Source organism: Dermacentor andersoni, chromosome 2, assembly GCF_023375885.2.
Source record: "Dermacentor andersoni chromosome 2, qqDerAnde1_hic_scaffold, whole genome shotgun sequence".
Lineage (NCBI taxonomy): Eukaryota > Metazoa > Arthropoda > Arachnida > Ixodida > Ixodidae > Dermacentor > Dermacentor andersoni.
The window spans coordinates 167,357,163-167,378,912 of NC_092815.1; the positions used below are offsets into that span (position 1 = coordinate 167,357,163).

Sequence of the window (21,750 nt, forward strand, 5' to 3'; positions counted from 1 at the left end):
TTCTCCAATAAAATTACATACGTGTGTTTTACTCAATTCTATCTCTGGCTCCTTAGAATTTAGTAATCCACTTGTCGATATGTAATTTTTTCAGAACTCTGATTAATGAGCTATATAGTAACACAGTTGTCGCTGCTGAATAACTGCTAAATCATCCACTTAGCTGGCGGCAAAACAGGGGTGCCTCATAGTAAACCGACTCTCTGACTCATCTTTTTCATTCTCGATATTTCAAAGAATCTTCTATCGTAATAATTTTAACTATTTTTCCGTTATTATTAGTTGCACTTTGGAAAGCAAACCGAAGTGCCACATTTAGAAGTATCTTGCACGAGACTATGCATTCCGCCTATTGCTCAGTATTTTGACCGATCTGTATAGATATTTAACCTAATCTCTAAGTGGAGATGTGATGACGGTCGAGTACAATGGAAAAAATTACATTTGCAATGAACGCATGACAAATAAATGATTGAATTTAAACTTTTCTTGCGCGAAAGAACTTACTCAGAAAACGCGCACAAAGCTTTTCTGTGCATCTGTTAACTGTGAGAGCTTCAGAATAACGCCAAGCATTTCTGAAGCACAAACAGAGTTATAATGCCGGCATGATGCGAGTAGTGTGCTTTAGGACCACTTCTCCGAGTGAGACATCAGTTGGTCTTCCGTCGCATGTGTATTCATTGTATCTTCCAAATATATGTCGAGAAATTCCTATTTAGTAAATAAAAGCCCACAGACGGGTATTTGTGCGTAGAGAAAGGATTACACTGCACCAAAATGAATGCTTTTATTTCAAATATTATTCAAGATGAAAAGAGCAATGCTGACAGCAAGTTGTATAGGCGTGATAACACTTTACATAATTTGAAAAGACACCTTCCTAGGATAATTTGAACCTTCGTGATACTTTTTTTAATGAAGGACAACTGCATGCACAAATGAACATACATTTTCCATGCCTTCAGGCAGTGTCGGTGACGGGAGGAGATTATGTCATGGGCGAGCTAGAGGTCATCGAAGATGATGGAGTCTAGTTGATTGAGACAGAAAAACATACGTAAACGCTTCTACCTACGTCTATACAGCACCGGTAGTCAGTTCGGTAAATTTGTCCATGTATGCATGAAAACATTTGTACACAATACCGAAAAAGCACGTTGGTGCCAGCCACGTGACAAGATGGGAAAAGCTTTTACGCAAGTCACGGAAATACCAATGGCCAAACGCACGTTCTCTGTGAACATGTAATCTTCAAACATGAAGCAGTGTTTGAAACAATGTCTCTGGGGAATTCTTTGTTTTGCTACCTACATTTTGCCTCATAACGCGCACCACAAAGGGAGAAAGGGAAGATTTGGGAACCAAAGCGCTCGCACTTTACGAACGTTTTGGTTTTGAGTTCTTTTTTTTTCACAGTCTTTCTCTTTCTTTCACACGTCACCCATGGCAACACTTTCCTAGAGCGCATTTCAGGTCTCTTGAGGCAGTTCCGACAAAGCGATTTCTCTCCTCTCGAAGCTCGGCCTCATTGCAGTCGATTTGAATTGCCTGTCCCACTTCACACAAACAAACACTTGAACGCAGATGCTTGTTTAGCGCTGTGATCTTCCGATATGCAATACTAGTTGTCATTTTGTAGATCTGCAAGGAAAATTCGCTGTAATTCAAAGGAGGCAGCACAATAGATTGTACACCAACACAGAAATACATCAAGTGCTTATGTTCACAAGCTACATCAGCTTTTGTCTAAAATGCTACTTGATGTATTTAGCATTACTTATTTTGGGGTTTCTATTGGTCGATGTCCTATTTATATATAGATTAGGGCTTCTTTAGGTAAATAACGATATACCTGAAGCAGTTCTAGGTTTTCTCCTGTGGGACTGGGTAATGTTTGTACCCGTAACTGAATGTTGTGCATGCCAAAGCATCACGTGTAATTTTCCACATTTGTATAAAAGTATAAGACAACAAGGTAATGCGGGATGAAAATTCCTTGAATAAACCGCTAAATTGACTAGTACAAAAGAGTAAGGAGTCAGTAGGAAACCAGGAGATTTGAGGCTCCAATTCTGCTGCTCGGGTAGAGAGGAAGGCTGCCAAATAAAACTACGAGGCTTGTAACGTTTCGCAATATAATGTGTGCTTCCCTTCACTAGCTTTCATTGAAACTAATGCAAGTATTTTTATTGAGCTTCGAAAGGCGCACTATGAGGAGGACGCAAGCAAAGCAACAAATACAGCAAACATTTGCTTGTGCCTCGTTCGCAGGGTCCTTCTGCAAGTTTAATATGATGCTCAAGCTCACACAAATCCACAGATATAATTGAACTTTGGTTTGTAGTATCTACATCGTTCGCCACCTTGAGGGCATTGTGGTGTTTATGACGGCAACAGATATAACTTCATCAATATTTCGCTGATTTCCTTTGGTTTATTAGCGCCAGACAGCTCACCGCGTGGCGCCACATCGTGGAACCACCAAATAGCTTGCTGTGACCACCGCACGGCGCGAAGGCTGCGTCATCGACGTGCACAACGTGTTTTCAACGAATTCGTTTGTGTCGCACGGAGAAAAATGCCGCGTTCTACGAAGTCCAGGCATATGTGCTTTGCCGCAGGTTGTACGAACAACCCTGCAAACACGGCAAACGCACTCGAACCTGGACATTTCTGCAGATTCCCATCCTTGGCCCACTTTCGTCAGCCCCGCTAAACTTGAATCCGCTGGGTCCGTAGCCAGAGGTACGTACACGTCCAACCCTATAGGTTATGATATTCAGGTAATACTAACGATCCTCTCAATAAAGCTATCAGTAAGATTTCCCTGCTTCGCGCTTTTTAGGTGCGAACTCGACAGCAGGGGTGACTGGGAACCCAGTGCTCACACAGGCTTGTAGCCTCCAGTTGGTCGGTAATTGCAAGTCTGGCGAGTCGTGCAGACCCAGCTACAATGCCAGCATCTTTCCAGCCGTGTATAAGAAATGAAGTCTACCAAAAATTTGTCTGAAAGGTTTAGTCAGCGAGTGTATCGCGGAGGAACTGCAGCGATAGTGACACGCGGTACATTGTTAATCTTTAGCGGTGACCGTTTTCCGCCGGCTATCAATAAAGCTGCCATGCGGCAGTAGGTCTCACTGTAAGTATCCGAACATTGTTTTAGTTTCTCCGCCGATATTCTGTAGGAGTGCGAATCTTAAGTGGTGTATATTCCGGAACGCACGCAAATACCAGCAATTTGGCCGGTACGTACAATGAGTAAGGCATATATACCATAGACGCACTTTACCCGTAGACCCGATTTCGACGTTCGAGGACTGTGCTCGTAGCAATTGTTGTGCTTTGGATGTTACTTCTTATTCTATGCACACGTTCGGCCCATAAAAAGATAATTTGATGACTCGTTGTTTTCCTATTCTGTGGCCCTACAGCGTCACTACAACGGGACAATGTGTCTTCTAGGCTGGTCACTTCTGCAGCTGTACTGGAGAGGAAACATAGTAGTCGTTTAGTGGGTCAGTTTTTGCATGTGATTTACAAATATTGTGGTATGACGCTGAATATTTTGCAGGCGTCTATCTTAAAACTTGAAAGCTTTGCTGGCGGCGTTCGTTACACTTTCATGGGTGCATATTCGCCTGCGGCTACAAGGTCGCCTCGTCCCAAATAATTTAGGTCATGCGGTAAACCATATGAATGCTAGTGATTCACTTGAGTGATGAGTGGCATACTATCTGTGTGGCACCTGCTGCTCGCACATTTCGCATTTACGCGTATGTCATCCTGCAATGCGCCATTAACTGAAACGTCAATTAACCCTAAGCGGTGACACGTAACATTGCAGCGAACAACTGATTGCTCGTCGCCTTAAGAGAAAGCTTGAGCTCGGGCACAACTACGACAAGGCCTATTCCAATACATGTAAAACGCAAAATGTTTTCTTGAGATAACCCCTGGGCTAATGTTATTGAAATTTCTTACATTCGAGAGAGAAAGTTAAATTATAGTGACTGTTGGAAGGGGAATTTCTATTTACGACCTGAATTATGTTAAAGGGATTTTGCAGAGCCCTTGTGCACAACGTAACGAATTCAGGTAAGATATAAATCGACATATCGAATTTATCCGCTTCGAATGATCTAATGGATGCCGTTTACAGAAACACGATATCTGTTCTTGATCCAGAGCTATTAATTTGGAAACATTGTGCTTCTATTTTTTCCGAACTTCTAAATGTTTCAATTTTTTTACAATATTCAGGCCCTAAATTGAAATTTTGCTTCAAATAGACGCTATAATTTACCTTTTCCTCTCAACTGCACCAAATTTCATTAAATCAGTTCAGGGGTCATCTAAGAAAAGTTTTTCTGCGTTTTACATGTATTTGAATAAGCCGCTTCGGAGTTGGGCCCGAGCTAACGCTTCCTCTAAAATTTCTCTCAGAAACATACTCGGCACTTGTATCGCTTGCTTCGTCACTTATATACAGTTTTCTCTAGAAACTTCTGCATGGAAATGGGCCGTAAACGTATGCGACTGAGCAGACCATTAATAAAGACTTGAAGCGCGCCTATCTATGGTACGTGTCGTCGGAGACTTCGTGCTTCTGCTTATATTTAAAAGCATACTCGGCCGCGTCTGTGAAAGCTTGTACTTTGTTGCTGCGTTGTCTACTTCAGATAATGAATGCTCTAGGTGGATTCTTGCGTAATCATGAGAGAGAATGTATGAGTAGTCGCTCGCTTCAATGGCTACCAACCACAGCGCAGCTAAGTGAGCATTTTTTCCGACAGAAGAGGCGCTTACAACAGAATTTAGGCAATCAATACGTTATAGATAAATCGTCAATGTTTAATATGCCTAAATTGTGCAGGGTTTAATCTTCGTAAACACCAACACAAACAAAAATTGTGCGAGAGGAGCCTCATTATTCACAGAGACTGATAAATACGAGAAATACTGCAGTGACCTGAAATTCCATAGTTAGCGTTAGGAGAAAATCTCGAACTGCTACGCAGTACTTGGGTTCAAACCCTCATGAAGGTACCATTCTTGCCGCATTCTTTTAATTATCATTATATATATTTAGCTGCTAAGTTGCAACTTGACAGGCTTGATAAAATGTTTTTGGCACTTTCATCTGGCAATTTTACACCAAGCAGCGAGTCCTCACAACTGCCCAACAGCCATGTTTAGGTGCGTTTATTACTCTGTTTCGCTGTTTTTGTATCTGCTGTCTTACCCATTGGGTAGTGGCAAGCTATGGGTCTTTCATGAACAGTTCAGACCAATAACAATTTGTTTAGTGATTTGAAGAATTAGGCGGCGCGCTATTATGGTAAAAGATTTTGTGCATGCTTTCTGCAACTTAACTGAAATACAAACTTTTTGACACAGTCATCGCCCAAGCTTAGTGATGCTTATTATACTAAGAACGACACGTCATAGCTATACTTTTAAGATCCTTCGTGGCCGCACAACCAAGTTTATTCATTTATGCAGTGAAGCATTCTGTCATACTATCAAAATTTCATAGCGAAAGTAATGCTCTATCTTGTGGGAGGCGGCATTGCGGCTATATTCTCATTGATTTGTAGTGTATTTAAGAAGAACAACTCCATGGGTACGTCACGCGCACCCGCAAGAATATACAGGTATTAGAGGATCCTATCGAAGCACGCTTCATAATTGGTCGCGATATCGTCTGACGAACCTTCAGACGCTTCGTTGGAATCAAAACATACCACCCGGTTAGATCTGTGTAACAGTGAATCATCGTAAGCATGTCTGTGAGGAATACCGTCCCATCATGCCGTTATACCGAGAGGATAGACTTTTTCCTGTCGGATTCGAGCTCTCACTTCTGGTTGTGTATGACTGTGCTATATCTTCATCAATTACAAAGGCCACATCAAGGGCGTGTTTGCAGTGATGCTCGGCCGTGGCCCTGCAGGAACACTTTACTGATCTTATTTGCTTTGTCGAGCTGCAAGAACCTTGCCATATACGCAAAAAACGTAGCCAAATTGAAATAAACGCTTGCGGTTGGTATGTATACTTCCTACCACGAGTATGTCGCAGCTCTGCACACATATATGAGCTTAGTTTGTGGAACACATTTCCCAATAATGGTGACTGTCTTTTCCTTGCGCCGCTCACAGAGATTGTGGACATGCCCTGCCTTATATAAATGTCTTCTCTTTCCCAAATTAGCCGTCCTAAAGCACATTTTCCAGTTCACGAGGTGTTTAAGATGGCAACCCAGTTCCAGGGGCAATGCCATGAATGTCTCGTCGTCTGCTGGCGCAACACCACGTTTCGCAAGTTCGTCGCAACGGCGCTGTTCTCAAGCGCGCAAGTGGCGGCGTGAAACGGCCGCCTGGTGCCAATATCCCTTATGTCCGTATGCTCACTTTTTTTTTCCAATGGTTCTTGTCAGAACAATCTCAATCGAAAAACTAGGCTACTTTACGTAATTCGTGGAATAAAGATTCGTGATGAGACGGCTGTTTCGTGCAATTTTTTTTCATCGGGATTTAAAGCATTCGGATGATGTCTCGCAACCAACCCCTGTGCTATTGTGATCACGGTTTGCGGACGCTTTCTTGCCTCCTTCCCCCTTCATCGTCACCTTAAATATAAGATTGCCTTGCGCATCCCGCTCGGTAAAAGAGTGGTTGGTTTCTGTACACTTTGCTCACCAGCGTTAAAGCAAAGGTATGAGCAAGGCTTGCGAGGGATTTGCATTCTTCCAACCAATCTTGGCTTGTACACTACCTTAACTCATCAAATCATTCCTTTATATGCTATTAAACGCGTCAAGGGCATTTAACGGAATTGTTGTCGCAACGTGTTGAGCTCTAGCGTTAACTTATGGAGCGCCCCACAAAAAGGCTGAAGTGATAACTTCAATGCGCCTATCCTAAATGGACTAAATGCGCACAAATCTTGCAGTTGAAAATGTACTGGGCAGTGCCGCTGCCTCAAGAGATAGTTACCCATTTAGCTAAATATTATTATTATAACATCTCATAGACTTCAAAACGAAGACTAAGTTGGTGCATGAAGACGGAGCGTGAAGTAAGCACGGCAGAGAATGACAATAGGCTCTTACCTTTTTTTTCTTAGCGGGACACTTCCACGGCGTTATATTTTAAGAACTAACTGTTTAAGGAATCGTCTATGAAGTAGGAAGGGTGCACACAGAAATGGAGCTTGTTGAGCGGCAGTATTTCTTCAGAACAGACGCATAAGGCACCTTTGTTTCTGCAAAGAAAGTAAAGCAGCAGTAAAACACGCAAAATGTCTTCTCTGATATAAAAAGCATATTTGCAGGCAAGACTTGGCATATTTAGCATATGAGAAAAAATACAGTGCGGTGCTCTGCAGTGAAAACAAAAGGAGCAGCCTGATATATATACAGGCACTAGCAAGTTCTTTATGCTTCAATAGAGAAAACATGTAGAGCGAGAAACCATTTCAAGTAGACTAAGAAAATTGGTGATGTTAGAGAAAGCTATCCGGCTCTTAGTCGTCAGCGATGAAAAAACGCTGCAGCGTAACTAATGCTATTGTGCTTGCGAATACCGGGGCTTTTGAAATGCTCACAGGATACGGCTTTTACCTAAGATCACGTGTTATCATTTTGTGGCTGTCAAGACCCATTATAAAAATGCAACCAGTTATCACTAGCACTGTAGGATCTCTCTTCACAAACACGTCACACAAAACCATGAGTAACAGGTGCCGTTTCATTGGTGGGGTGGGTACGCCTTGAGATGATGATAATAATGCGGCTCTCGTGAGTTCCACTGGTAATTCCACCAAATAGAAAGTTAAAAAGTGGTCGTTGAAGATCAATAAATAGGTGAAGACATCCCTGACTAAGAGCGAGCAAGTTACTAATGCAAATATATGTGCTTCATGTCAACGCATTCAACGTACAAAGGTGTTGTTCGGCATACTACCTTAACCTACGAGTCGAAATTTCACAACTGCGAGAAATGCGAGAGGTTGTCAGTTCTCGTCTCGTCGCTGGGACAATTCATCTTGTGCGCTCACTTCCCCTTTCCACGCTCTTGCTCAAAGGCAGCGACTGTGCTCTTGCGGGGATCTTTTCCCGTCGAAGACATATATGTGGTTAAGTACCAAGAGACGCCTGGACGACGACGAACTCGCTTCGAAGCCTGGCTGCACGTGCGCTCGTGACGTAGTAATGTAATAAACCAACAACACACCTTCGAATAAGCAAGCGCCACGAAAGAGCGCACACCGAATCAACAAGTAATGCGTCGCCCAAGCAGCCTGCAGAAGGAGCAGAATCCACATTGGCGAGGTAGACGGAGCTGCGACGCGGAACAAGGAAGAAGCGTTGGCTTGTGCCAGGCGTCAACATTCGGGAGGCCAACAGCTGTCGGAGGGACGCGGTGAAGAGCCAATGCACGAAAGGACCTCTTAACGACACTTTTTCCGCTTCCGTCAACCAGCCGACGAACAAGTCTGCGGGAGCTCGCTTGCCTTCTCCGCTCGTGCCCTTCATCGAGCGACGCACAACTCCAGCTTCGTGAGACGCAAGCCGAACTGTGAGTGCGTCGTGGTCACCGGTCTGAACGCTTTGTAAAGTCTCGCTTGACCCCATGCCCTCTGTCCGTGTACTTGCACATTTTCTTTTTGAATATATGTTTGCGTGCTGTGATCGTTGCCATTCCATTCTTGCTACCCTCGGAGGCGTCTCTGGCTTACAGGAGGAAGTGCGAAGCCCGCTGCCCGAACCATATCGTAACAACATATTTCTGGAATGGCGTCGTACTACCTTTGTGCCCCATGCCTGACATCACTAAGTTCCCCAGTGTAGGGATCTGGGAAAGACGAGCCGTTGAAACAGAGCACTTCTTCCGTGTCCTGGCTGTGGTGTATAATTCTGTAAATATAAGTGCTGCCCCCTTACTGTAGCTAAGGAAAATAATTTTTTTGCTGTTTCTTGCGTCACCCGACTCGAAGGCCCCTTATTCCAGCAAGTACGCGTGCCCCATATTTCTGTACCCTAAACATGACTGCTCCACAATTCTGTTAAAAAATGTTTTCCATAATATGTTTTAAAAAACTTAAAATAATTTCTAGTCATTCTAACTATTACTACTAGAACTTACCGTTCTTTCAAATAGCACTAATAATAACTACTAGAACTTTCTGTTCCCATGTCCTTATAGCCCACTTTGCCGAGAAGGAGCTGTGCTTTCTGTGACAGACTGTATTGTCGAGCGACAGTCAGAACCACAGCGGCAACAACGACAGCTCAGCTGAACGGGCGCATTGGCCTCAAGGCACGCGATGGAAACGGTGCTTTCTAGCGTGCAGCTCTTCTTCTGGCTCCTAAACACGCGATGGCAGCTGAACTTTCTACAGCCGCTCTTCTTCCTTACTATCGCCCCCACCAACCCACTGTCTGGTTTAAAGATGAGCCATCCTGGCGACCTACGACGATGACAAAACGATCGGCTCATAATAAGGCTTGAGCCTCACTACATGAACAATTTCTGGTCCCCGGCAACCGTGGCCACTTGGGGGCGTCCGTGGCTTGGCGATGTAGTTGACGGGCGAGGTTTGGGAAATGACGTGATAAGGACCATCAAATTTCGGAAGTAGATTAGAAGAGAGGCCCGCACTCCTAGCTGGGACCTAGGGCCATAAGAGGGATTCAGGTGGAAAAGTAGTAGCTGGTCGGCTGTGGTCACGTCGAAGCTTTTGGCTCGATTGGTCTGTGTAATGAGCGAACGGGCATGATGTTGACATTCCTCGGCATTACTGGCGGCAGTAGAAACTGGAGTGCACTGTGAAGCATCAGGGCGATATGGAAAAATTGTGTCCAAGGTAGAGGAAGGTTCACGGCCGTAGAGAAGGAAAAACAGGAAAAAATTCAGTTGTGGCTTGTTTGGTGGTGTTCTATGTTACGACGGTATGTTACTAATGATCCTAGGTGACATATATAGACAGGATGTCGCCGATAGTATGGCTGAAGTGTTCCGTCAGACTATTGCTATAGGGGTGATAGGCGGCGGCGCTGCGATTTATAATTCTGCATTGATGAAGGAGAGACTTACTTCACCACTTCATAAGAAAACACGTGCCCTCGGTCAATCAAGAGTTCGCAAGGAGCACCGTGACGCAGAACGAGGTGATGAAGGAGGAAAGAAGCGACGTGGGGCGTGGTTGGCGCAGGAAGGGCAGCAGTTCCCGCTTGCCGCGTCAGGTGATCGACCTCCACTATGACCCAACGGCTGCCGGAAGGTGCAAGAAACACAGTAGCAGCAACGATGGCCTAGCTGGATCGCGGGAACTGTCCGCGACACATCCGATGGCAACGACGCTTTCTAGCGTGCCAACCTTCTGACTCTAAGAACGCGAAAGCAACGGAACATTCTAATGCCGTTCTTTATTCCTTAGGTTTATTATTCATTCGGGAGAGATAAGGAGAAAGAAAATAATTATTGTTGTGATTGCGTGAAAATCAGTTGGGGTTACCGCTATAGGTTGTACAAGTGTGTTTCTGTATTGAAATGAACATTTAAAAACAGAAGTGTGCACATGTATGGCAAATAGAAGAGCTCCTACGTAATACGCAACCCTATGGTTTGAGAGGAAGAAAGTGAAAGAGAAAGATGAGAAAGTGGGAGGGTGGAATAGCGCAGTGAGTGTGGGAATTCATGCGGTTTCCCTGCCTAGTTCAAAGGCGTTCCTACAGTCATGTCATTCTCAAAAAGCCCCGAAACCGCTTTCACTGTCTTCTGTGCTGACGATTGGTGCCGGGCATCGCAGTTTTGCCTGCATGAACAATAAACGACCTTCCGCTATTGTCACTCTATTGTATTGTCATTGTTTTCTAAATAAAATGGAGGACAGTAGAACTCTAAATAGATGACGTCCCCTTCACTGCCATAGGCATCTGTAGCACCGTCAGTGATTCGAGTTAGCACTGAACGAGCCTTTGTCAAGGCAACTCTTATTCACAACCAAGATAGAACTGACGCCTAGTGTCGATGCAGTCTGGGTGAAAGCCAGAGTTACAGCGAGAGATTTATTTGCGCAGTGAGATCAGAAAAATTGTGGACAAGGTAACAGCTCCCTAGGTAATTACTGTGATAATTGGAGACAATAAACCTCTAATTCACGTCTACCGGAATAATATGTGGGGGATGCTGCAAAGTTGCGCGACGCACAGAAGCCAAATGGAACAAAGAAAAGGTCAAGATATTTCCTAGGCTAACGATTATTTCTAGCACAAATTCTGTGCAAGCTTTACTATTCGGTGCAGTAGACCAAGAAAATATATCACATCTGTGACGCACACGCAGACCGCAGGCCCTCTCACAAGGCTCATGGTACGGGAGATTACGGCCCAACTTGTCCGCCCGAATTTCCTAATCACACTCTCCTTTTTATTACGTTTTCTTAGTATTGAAGTCCCAAATTTTGGGACTTCGGAAAGTAAAATCAGAAATAGAATAGGTATCAGTGGTCGCCTGGGCCACGAGATACGACAGAAGGCGCGTAATGTAACGAGCGACAATTTTACACGCGTACGATGAACCGGATAACAGGAACCTGGCTGCGGTAACACTGATGCCTAAATAGACATGCAAATGGAGTCGCCGCAAAGCCATTACTTCGCCTGACCGCTTACGACGTAGGGGGAGTAGGCAGGCGGGGTGTTCGGCTGGGGCTTTTCGGCGGGTCTTGTACTTGCCGCAAGCAGATGCTAATGTGCCCGCTTCTTCTATTAATACCCCGCTGTGAACGAAATTTTGCCTAACCTCCTCCGCCTCTATTTCCGTAGTCCCCTCCACGCGCTCCATCTCTTAGCTTGGCTTCTGTTGCCTTTCTAGTCTCCCCCTGCACAGAAAAAGGAGCATGACACGCGGTTCGTTACAGTGAGGTGTGCTTCCCCTTCACTTCTATGCTTGAGAATTCGTTTATACTTTGTGTCTCTCCTGGTTTCATTTCGCCCGGCCTCATTGGCGCAAAAGAGACATGGGCGCGGAAATGAAGGCAAACCCCGAGTTAGTGGTTTTTCTGCTTTCTTCATTCTTGTGTGAACAGCTGTGGCAGGGCAGCCCCGACGCGCTTCCACTCCGCTAGTTGTACCCGCACCGTAGGTGACCACGATTTGTTCCGCTCCTGTACAGGGTGATGAACGTGCTGCCTAACGGGCGAAAGCGGAAGCCTACTAGGATTACGTCACCAGCATCGTTTTTACTGATCCCACATGACTTCTACTTTAGCGTCCTGAGTCCGTTAATGCTGTTTTTATGCGGTGGCTTTGCTTTGACGCTTCCTTAAATCAGAGCGAATCGCATATTGTTGCTGCATTATGGCTGCGGTCAGAGCCGACAAACAAAAGCCTTCATGGAAATTAAAACGCAATCGGCGAACGCAACCTTGCTTTCCTTGTACACCCAGCACGAGAGACCCCCGCTGCCCTAATGGTGGATGCGTCTAGCATTTCAGTAGGCGCACTGCTTCAGTGATACATGGCTGGCGTTTGGCATCCACTTGCTTTTTTCTTAACAGATTGTCAGAAATAAAGACAAGATACAGCGTTTTCGAGAGCGAGCTTTTGGCAGCTTACCTATAGGTAAAGCACGTCCGCCAATTCCGCGAGGGCCGTAGTTCAACCCTGTTTGCGGACCACAAATCTCTCATAATGCTTTCGGCTCTGTAAGAATGACATACTCATCCCATGGAATAAGACAAAGTGGCTCACCTCAGTGAGTTCTCGGTGCAGTTTCCATACCTCAAATGAGCATCAAATATTCCAGCAGACGCGCTCAGCCGAGTCGAAGGCATTGCAACGGTGGGTGTTTGGCAAGAACTGGCTGTCGCGCAGCAAAACGACGAACAACTTCAGCGCCTAAGATCAGCACCAAACAGCTTGGACCTGTGACATTTTTCGCGCAAGGGCGACGCACTCCTCACTTGTTACGTGTCCACTGTTCCCTATCGTCTCTTCGTTCCGCATGATCTCAGACGCCATATCGTTGAACATTTACATTCTCTCGCTCACCCTGGGATCAACGCTTCTCAAAGGCTCGTTACTGAGCGCTTCATCTGGGTATGCGTGAATGTGGACCTGTGGGCTTGGGCACGCTCTTGTCTGGCTGGTCAAAGAGCTATGTTGCCACATGCGAAGTTCCTTACAGTCACTTCTCCCGCCCACCGACCGTTTCCAGAAGGTTCCAACTGATATCATCGGACCTATTTCTCCACCAAAAAATGAAAAAAAAAACATTGCGCCTTGACCATGGTCGATCGTTTTAGTCGATGGCTTCACGTCACGCCACTTCCAGACATCAGGACAGAAACTGTTGTGGATAGAAGCATGTGGATATCGCGATTCGGCGTCCCATCCAAGAGAACACCTGATAGAGGCCGACAGTTCGACAGTCCACTCTTCCAACAACTTACTAACTGCCTCGGCATACATCACGTCAAAACGACTGTGCATCACCCGCTAGACAATGGACTCGTCGAGCGCCTACACAGACAACTTAAGGTGGCCCTCATAGCCCATAGCGACTCCGCAAAATGGGTTCATGTCCTGTCAGTCGTACTTCTCAGTATCCATGCTGCTTTTCAGGAATTATTGCAGTGTTCTCCGACCGAGCTCCTTTATGATACAGCCCTCAGTTTTCTGGTGAAATTTCTCCAGCCCCTCTCCCTCTCCACAATCTTGGACACATCCTCATCCCTCCAGCGACTGCAACGATCCTTCACCACGTTTCGACCTGTCCAGCCTCGCCTCAAGACCGTATCTTTGTCCTTCAAGGACATGAATATGACATCCTTTGCTTTTCTGCGTAACGACGCCACTCGGCACTCCCAATAGCCTCCATATACGCCACCCTACCTTGTTTTAAATCACCAGTACAAACACCTCAGAACGAACGTCGGTGACAAGCCAATAGTTGTTTCCACTGACAGATTCAAACCTGCTTTCATCGAAAACACCGCCATCCACAGTTTTGACAATGCACCCTTTTCTCAATTTCCTACTCCCTTGCCATCATTTTCTCCAGCCACTCAAAGTTACAAGGGCGTTCACATTAAAGTGACTCCGTCTATCCAGGTGGGGACCATGGGGCGAAGTCTGGCCATGGAGCGCGCGGTGCCGGGAAAAGAATAAGAGGCAGGAGGTGCACCTGATCGGCGTTTGAAAGAAAGCTAAAAATCCGTCTGAAGGGATAGCCTTGCAAGAAGGTCTTGTTTTAGGCCTTTGCGGTCGCCGCGACATTGCCTATATTGACGGTAACATCGAATGTTTAAATTTACTTGAAGGCTGGTTGCTTTTAATGTTCCTGGTTACGCTTGATTTCATTCCTAAGTAACAACGCCTCCACGCCCTCAGAGGGACCGCTGTCTAACGGATTCTTCCTAACTTATTCGCGCATTGCAGTAGAGTACGGGTGTTTGGATCGTTCACGACCATGCCTATATCAAAATAGCTGTTCTGCTGCGCGTTAAACAGGGAACAAATATATATCACCTACAATACGCACATCGTTGTGCAGCTAAGCCTCATAATCAACAATAATGCGATTAACACTCTTTGAATACTGCAGACGTCTTCAGCTGAACTGTCCATCTATCTAGACGTTTACGCTGACCCAGAAACCCAAGTTATCTGTCAGCGTGGGTCACAAGGTATGTGTGCTCGTGGAGCTGTAGCCGTCGTGGTTGTCTAGTGTCATCAGTTGACTCTCATCAGCCGTCGTCGTCACGCCTTCACCGACTCAGCAGCCCCAGTCGTTTAATAGTTTGGACCACAAAGCGTGTGCTTGTGGTCGTGATGCTATCGTGGTCGTTCCATCGTCGTCATTCCAGCTTCACCATCCGACTCTCTTAATGTCATAGTCATCGGGCCATTGTCGTCATACCGTCTCCATGCATTATTTGTCACACCGTCGTCAGAGGTGTTCATGGCTATTTCATTGTTATCACTGCACCTTCGTTATTTCACTTTCAAATACCTTCGTCGTTACAACATCGTTGTCATAGAGTCGTCGTGACACAGTATTCGTCGCGCCATCGTCGCAATACACTCGTCATAATCACACCGTTGTCATGTCACCGTTGTTATTGTCACGTCCTGATATGGTCATCATTATGCACTAGTTGACATATCTTTGTCGTGATGTCATAGTGGTCATCATTCCGTCGTCGTCATTCTAGCTTTCTCCTCCAACTCTTGTTATCCCGTCGTCGTCATGCCACCGTCGTCATGCCATCCTCGTCCCAAATTTGTCGTCATACCAGTTTAGTTATACCATCGCCATAACACAGTCATTTCACTATACTCATGACTTCAGAAAACTCATTTCATTGTCGTCACGTCATCGTCGTCATACCACCTTCGTTGTTACATCAAGGTCATTCTCTCATAACCATGTTGTGGTAATTAGGTTATTATTATGCCGCCGTTGTCATGCCATCGCCGTCATTGCGCCTTTGTGAAGCAGTCGCTCTGATGCATTCGTTGTTTTACGGTCGTCCTCAAACCGTCGTGCTCGTACAATCATCGTCAGTCCAGCTTCGTGATCCGGTTGTCCTTATTCCGTCGTTGCCACACCATCGTTGTCACAGCTCATCATCCCAGTGCCCTCATGCCAGCCTCTTCCGCTGTCGTCGCTATGGAATCGCATCGTTTTAGTATCATCTCACCATTGCCATGGCATCGTCGTCATACCACATTTGTCGTTCCATATACAAGTCATCTCATCATCTTCACTGTATCTTCGCCATACAGTCATCTTCATGCCGTCATGCTTGTGCGTGACCTTGGAAAGTGAGTGGTATAGAAAGTGGGCCGATACCGGAAAAGCTGTATAATGGGCCGATACCGGCAAAAGTTGTAGCCACAAATATTTAAGAATGACCACTATGTATTTTCTGTTAACCCGACTTCAGCAATAGAGTATATTGTTACATTGCTTGTATGCTAACCACATCACCGTTGAAAGTCATCCTGATATGACTTATGCCATAATTTCTTTTTCTCCTACCTCTTTGGGCCAATCGCAGCAGTTTTCGAGCGAAGCAAAGCGGACAGGTGGTTGCATATTTGGACAAAATATAACACCACATATATTTCAGTCACTAAGATTTGCAACCAGGTGATTTCAAAGCGACGTGGTTTCATCAGAACCCGGAATCTTCAGATTTACTTTACACTAACCCATCCCTTCAATTTAAAATCTCGTCCACATTAAATAAAACGAGGCCCTTTGAAACGCTCATTCACCGTCTGCGGCTCAATACCGCGTACACAAAACACTTTCTACATAAATTTTTCACATCTGATAGTCCAGAATCCACTTGTGAGCACGCGGATGAGTATGTACAGCATCTTCTCATAGAATGCCTGCGACACAACACACAGACTACGCTTAGCACGTGATTTAGTGAGATGAGACCGCAGGCCGTCCAGCCTCAGGAAGACGTTAGTTACTTGTTCAACACAGTCATCGCAAAGACGAGCGTTACTGGCCCTTCAAAGATTTCTAGAAGCGAGCAATATTCTCTGAAACTATTTGCAGAGCGTTTAGATGTGATAAGAACTAGGAGAAGAAGGTTAACAGAGGGGCCTGATTTCTATTAATCACATCATAAGAAGCCAACAAATAAAGACACCAAGGTCAACACAGGGGAAATTACTTGTATCATATTAACCTCCTTTCACCTAGTTCATTACATAACAAGGTTCTTGAATCCGGCGACATTGATGCCTTCAGGTAGCACGTGTTGGTTTATTGAGCAGTTGCTTTCACCCAAAAAATCACGTACTCGTGACGCCTGTGTCAGAAAGAATTTTCCACATCCGCCGCCAAGGTTTGTGAGTGGTGGCGCTGGGTAACACTCCCAGGGTAGTTCTAGTAGTAACACATATATACCGAATGTGGATGGGAAGACGGCGCCACGTTAGCTCAATTGGTAGAGCATCGCACGCGTAATGCGACGGCATGGGATCATTCCCCACCTGCGGCAAGTCGTTTTTTCATCCACTTTCATTTCCATTAATTTATAATTTCTTTATTTCACTTAGTAAGTACAAGTAATTTCCCCTGTGTTCTCCTTGATGCCGTTGTTTGTTGGCTTATAAAATGTGATACGCTCACTCTGTGGGATTTTCTTTTACCCGACTTTGCCCAGTTCAATGCCTGGATTCGTGCACCTTTATTTGAATTTAATCCGTGCTGACTTGTGTGCCTCAATTTTTGTCTAGTTATGTGACCGGGCTTCGTGTTTACTTTAGTGCACCTATGGGACTAGGCATTGCGTTGCTGGGTTTCTGAGTTGACCTTAAGTTTTAGTGTAGCATTAGTGTACCTACGTGACCAGACTTCGTGCTTATATTATTTGGAGTGGACTTTCAGTTTTAGTGTGGAATTAGTGCAAATTTCTGACTGGACTTTGTGGTACTATGATTTGGAGTTGACTCTTAATTTTAATGCGTTTAATGTACCTATTTTTAAAAATCTCTATGTAAAAAAGAGTAGCCAGTGCCAACTAAAGGCGACAATATCTCCGAAGTACAATATACTAAAAAAAACATTTAGATTATCCGGCTTGGATATCTGGTACGGAATACTCAAAATAAGGCGTTTCGCGCCGTAACTCATTTAAACCCACCCTATCTTGCCTGTTGTAGCCACCACGCGCAGATTATGCTACTGCGAGAGTGTGCGGGGGTCAAGGCGCAAATCAAGATTTCGCAGGGGTTACCACGTCTCACTCGGAAGTGCGCATTGTCGCGTGAACATCATGTCGAATCCCAGTGGCGGAAGTAGAAAAGTTTCGCTTAAGGCATACACTTTGCTTTTAGATATTGCCGTCGCGCTACCACAAATGGCCTGCTACGGTGTGTGAAATTTTGCGTGATCTTTCATCACAAAGGCACGTATGACACACAACATGCTTCACGACAAATACTTAGAGACCAATGTTTTGAGGTGTCCGGTGTGTGCAGATGACTTGCGATCCTCGGCCTGACTTAGTATGCTTTTCCCTATCTATTCCTTTACTTTCTCGTATGCTGAATCCGCTTACTCTGAGCCATGCACGCTATGGCTTTCTACAGTAGGAGATACCAGGCTTTCTACAGTAGGACGAACCGTCGCCTCGCCCACACGTTAACGTTCACAATTTACAAAGGATATGGGTCTCACGTAATGCGTTGCCTTCCATGTAGGATAATATAGGGGGGCTTTCACATTATCAATGAACGCTGAGAAACACATCAGTGCGCTTCCCGAATGGTTTAACGTTGGAAGTAACTACCCTATTTATTCATCCCAAGAAGTCTATTGAGGCATACTTTTCTTGAAGCCCGAACTGTAAGGGAGCTTCTTTTCTTTTTATTCAAATGCCCTTAGCCATGAGGAATCGGATATTCTGTGATGTTATGCGCCCCTATAAAGAGAAGAGCTACAACATGTCTCATCGTTCTGCAAAGCAAACTCCTCATAGCGGCCTTAAATTTCGCTGAAAAACACTCTCAAGCAGATCTCATCCTTGAACATGCATGAGAAAATTCAGCCACTGGTTCACGTGCATTTTGTTGTGATGTAGGCTTCTCAGGATTATTACTTTCCGCCTGCCTTAGAGAAAAAATATACTGGCAGACGATATGCAGGTATAGCCGCGTGCAATATGACCTGCCACACTCCTGGCCGAAGTAGAAGGGGTTCCAAGATGGCACGGCAGCTCTTACATACGAAATATGGATTTAATAAATACCAATGTTATTGCGAAACCGTGTTTAGGTCTGCAATGTTTCCTATGTCGGTGCCACCGAGCAGTCTCGGAGCCCCTTCGACCGCGGACATTGGTGTGGCAGCTCATATTGCTCGCGACTGTACGCGGCCTGGAATTTGGCGGACAGGAAAGAAAAATAGAAATAATCGCTGCCGAACGTATCAGGTACCGCGTCTTAAAACGTCTTTTTACTTCCGGTTTAGTTCGGTTAGGTTAGACTGAATGGTGGACACCATATAATTTGAATTTCTTCAGGTTAGTGAACGCGTAGTTCTTTTTAATCCTTGTCTCTTGTGACTTGAGTGCACAGAAAACCGGATCTTATTCGGCTCGTGTGTTCTTTGCGACTTTCACCTATGGGGCCAGATAGTCGGCGCAATCTTTTAAGGCGCTTGGCTTTGCAGAATACCCGACTTATAAAAAAGATTTTATAATGTCTTGCGAGATCAGTGAAAGATGTAATGAAAATAAAATTTGTTCGTTCCAAGAGATTAAATTCGGAAGGATTTTACTCTTTATTGCTATTCCACAAGCAGCCATGTTGTCATAGGCACAGCTTGTGTAAGTGAAACAATTTTCTGGCCATGGGGGAGGGGGGGGGGGGCATTGCTGCGTAATGTGTGCTTTCTTTCTGTCTTTTTTATATACAGAATTATATCGAAAAAATATTGCTGCGGCTGTATAAGCTTCGCGAATGACATTTCACGGCATTCGTTTGTCACTAGTTGATAGGAGGACGATAGTTGCTGTACAAACAGAAAGCAATATATGACTTACTATCCTACACGTGTATTTATTAGCGCATTTGTTCTATTTGGTTATGATGTGCTATCTATGACAGCGCCACTTTCCCGACCAAGTTATATTGTAAGAGCAGCCGATTGAAGTGATGATGACGTGATTGCTTAAATAGCTTTCTTTTCCTAAAATACGCCCTTTCACAACCTTAATCATTATGAAGAAATTTCTGATAATACAGGTAACTGACAATGCTTTCAGATTTTCTGTTTGGAAAACGAAAATAAAAGAAAAATAAAAACAGTAAACTCTGAATAAACAAGTCCGCAGAATTAGAAAAACCAGCTCATAGCGAAGTCGCAGGAAAATCAAGCATCGTAATGCGTATGAAAAGCTATGTGATCGAGTCCGCAGTAAATGTACGCGCGAAAAAAAAAAAGACAAGGCTAGCACAAAGCGGCTAGTTAACCAAGGAAAGAAATGAGCGCAAGTATATAGGGTTCGTTGCCGCCCGAACTCAACACAATAACGAAGCTGCCAAATGTTTTTCGTATGATGAAACTATGTGTGTACGACATTTTTTTATTGTGATAACTAGGACAGCAATGATGAGACGCTATTATTCTCATGCTAGTTACTTGGACGCTGTGTCAGCACCCATGATATCAGCAGCATCGGCCAGGAAGGAATAGAATCAAGGTAAGGGAATCATTTCGTGATACCCTCCCAGGTTATACTTAGCGCGTTCGCGCAGCTTTCCGCCTTGTAGCCAGATCAAAATGCTGGAATTATAGAAACACTAATCTCCTAGACATGAGAGCACGGTTAAAGAACACCAGGTGGTCGAAATGCGCGGACACATTGCTGCAGTAGCTGCTTCACGCAGAGCAGAGAGTGTTCATATCAAGCCCTATTCTTAATTTCTTTACATAGGCCGTCACGCAAATCCTGCGATTAACAAATAAACAATCCCAACTATGGGCGAAAGTCAGATCTGAACTAGTTTCATATTATGAATTTTTTACCCCTTCCGTAGAGCGCAAGACCATACTAACCAATAATTCAAACGAACTTTTAGTGCAATGAAATCGTCTCACAGTTCTTTCTTAAGATTTATCTCTTAAACTTTTCTTCGATATGTGCACGTAAATATTTGCGGCGCTATAAAATTTAACCCTGTAACACCTTCACGAATTAAAATTCGAATCATCAACGGAAAACAGGGAATTGACTATTTTGCTTTGTTAGCGCACTACAACTTCAGATGCATCTGAAGCAATCCACATTTCTTGTACGTGCACAGACTATTTATGTATGCAATGAGATACTCTATAGAAATAGCAATTATAAGCAGTCTAACACTACAGAACAATTAACTCGACTTTATATATGGAAAATGTAGCCAGTATAAGTGGATAAAGAAAATAAAATTCCGGACTTGAGAACGAACAAGCTGCCAAAAGTACACAACGAGCCCCCTGAGGGTCGTAGTTCCGTTGCAATACACGCAAATAGTAATGAACGCGAAAACAGTGAACACAGGGGATCAATGTTTTGTCAGTGACAACCATATGAAGCCAGCCGACAATTGAGTCTAGGAAGCATAGGAGAAAGTAAGCATGGCGTTAACTGGCATGCAGGAATATTAAGGTAGGGTGAAATAAAGCAAGCAACACGACAATTTGCCCCTGGGGGTAGCCGAACCCAATTCTTCTCCATTACGCGTGCGATGCTCTAACGGGTGAGCTACGCTGGCTACTATCCTTCCGTCTCCCTTATTGGCTATTTGTTTATATGCGTAGTGTAGGCTCGGCAACTGTTAGCCTGTGCGAATTGCCCATATGTTTGCAAAACAAAAGGTGCACATTCTTGGCGCCCTCATGATCTGTGGAGTGATTCCCAACGCTGATTTTTTTTTTTATTTTAGGTTGGGATTCTGCGGTCGCTCAGGTTCAATTTACCTAAATTTTATAAATGGGGCTTTTTTAGTTATCTGAAATTCCCCAAATAAATAATATCGATTTACGCATGATGCAGCGGCACTGGCCGCTTCCTCCATTTCCTCCACCTTGCTGCTCCGTGTTATCGAAATCACACAAGCGAGTTTTTCATGCATTGAATCTCTCTAGGAGCGGCAATCTTAAGGGGAGTAGCGATTTCTATCCAAAGCCTGCGCCGAGCTTCGTTTTGAATACCTGCGCT

The 21,750-nt window shown here is 44.6% G+C and overlaps 1 protein-coding gene across 1 annotated transcript in view; it reads right to left on the reverse strand.

Annotated features, from left to right (window-relative positions):
* Positions 1-775: 775 nt before the first annotated feature.
* Positions 776-21,750, reverse strand: part of LOC126540497 (neural cell adhesion molecule 1-like) — a 305,103-nt gene continuing 284,128 nt past the window's right edge. The window contains exons 11-12 of the mRNA XM_050187312.3: positions 7,118-7,269; positions 776-1,644 (exon numbers count right to left, since the gene is read on the reverse strand). The gene's annotated coding sequence lies outside the window, so the exon portion shown is untranslated. The remainder of the gene's footprint in view (positions 1,645-7,117; positions 7,270-21,750) is intronic.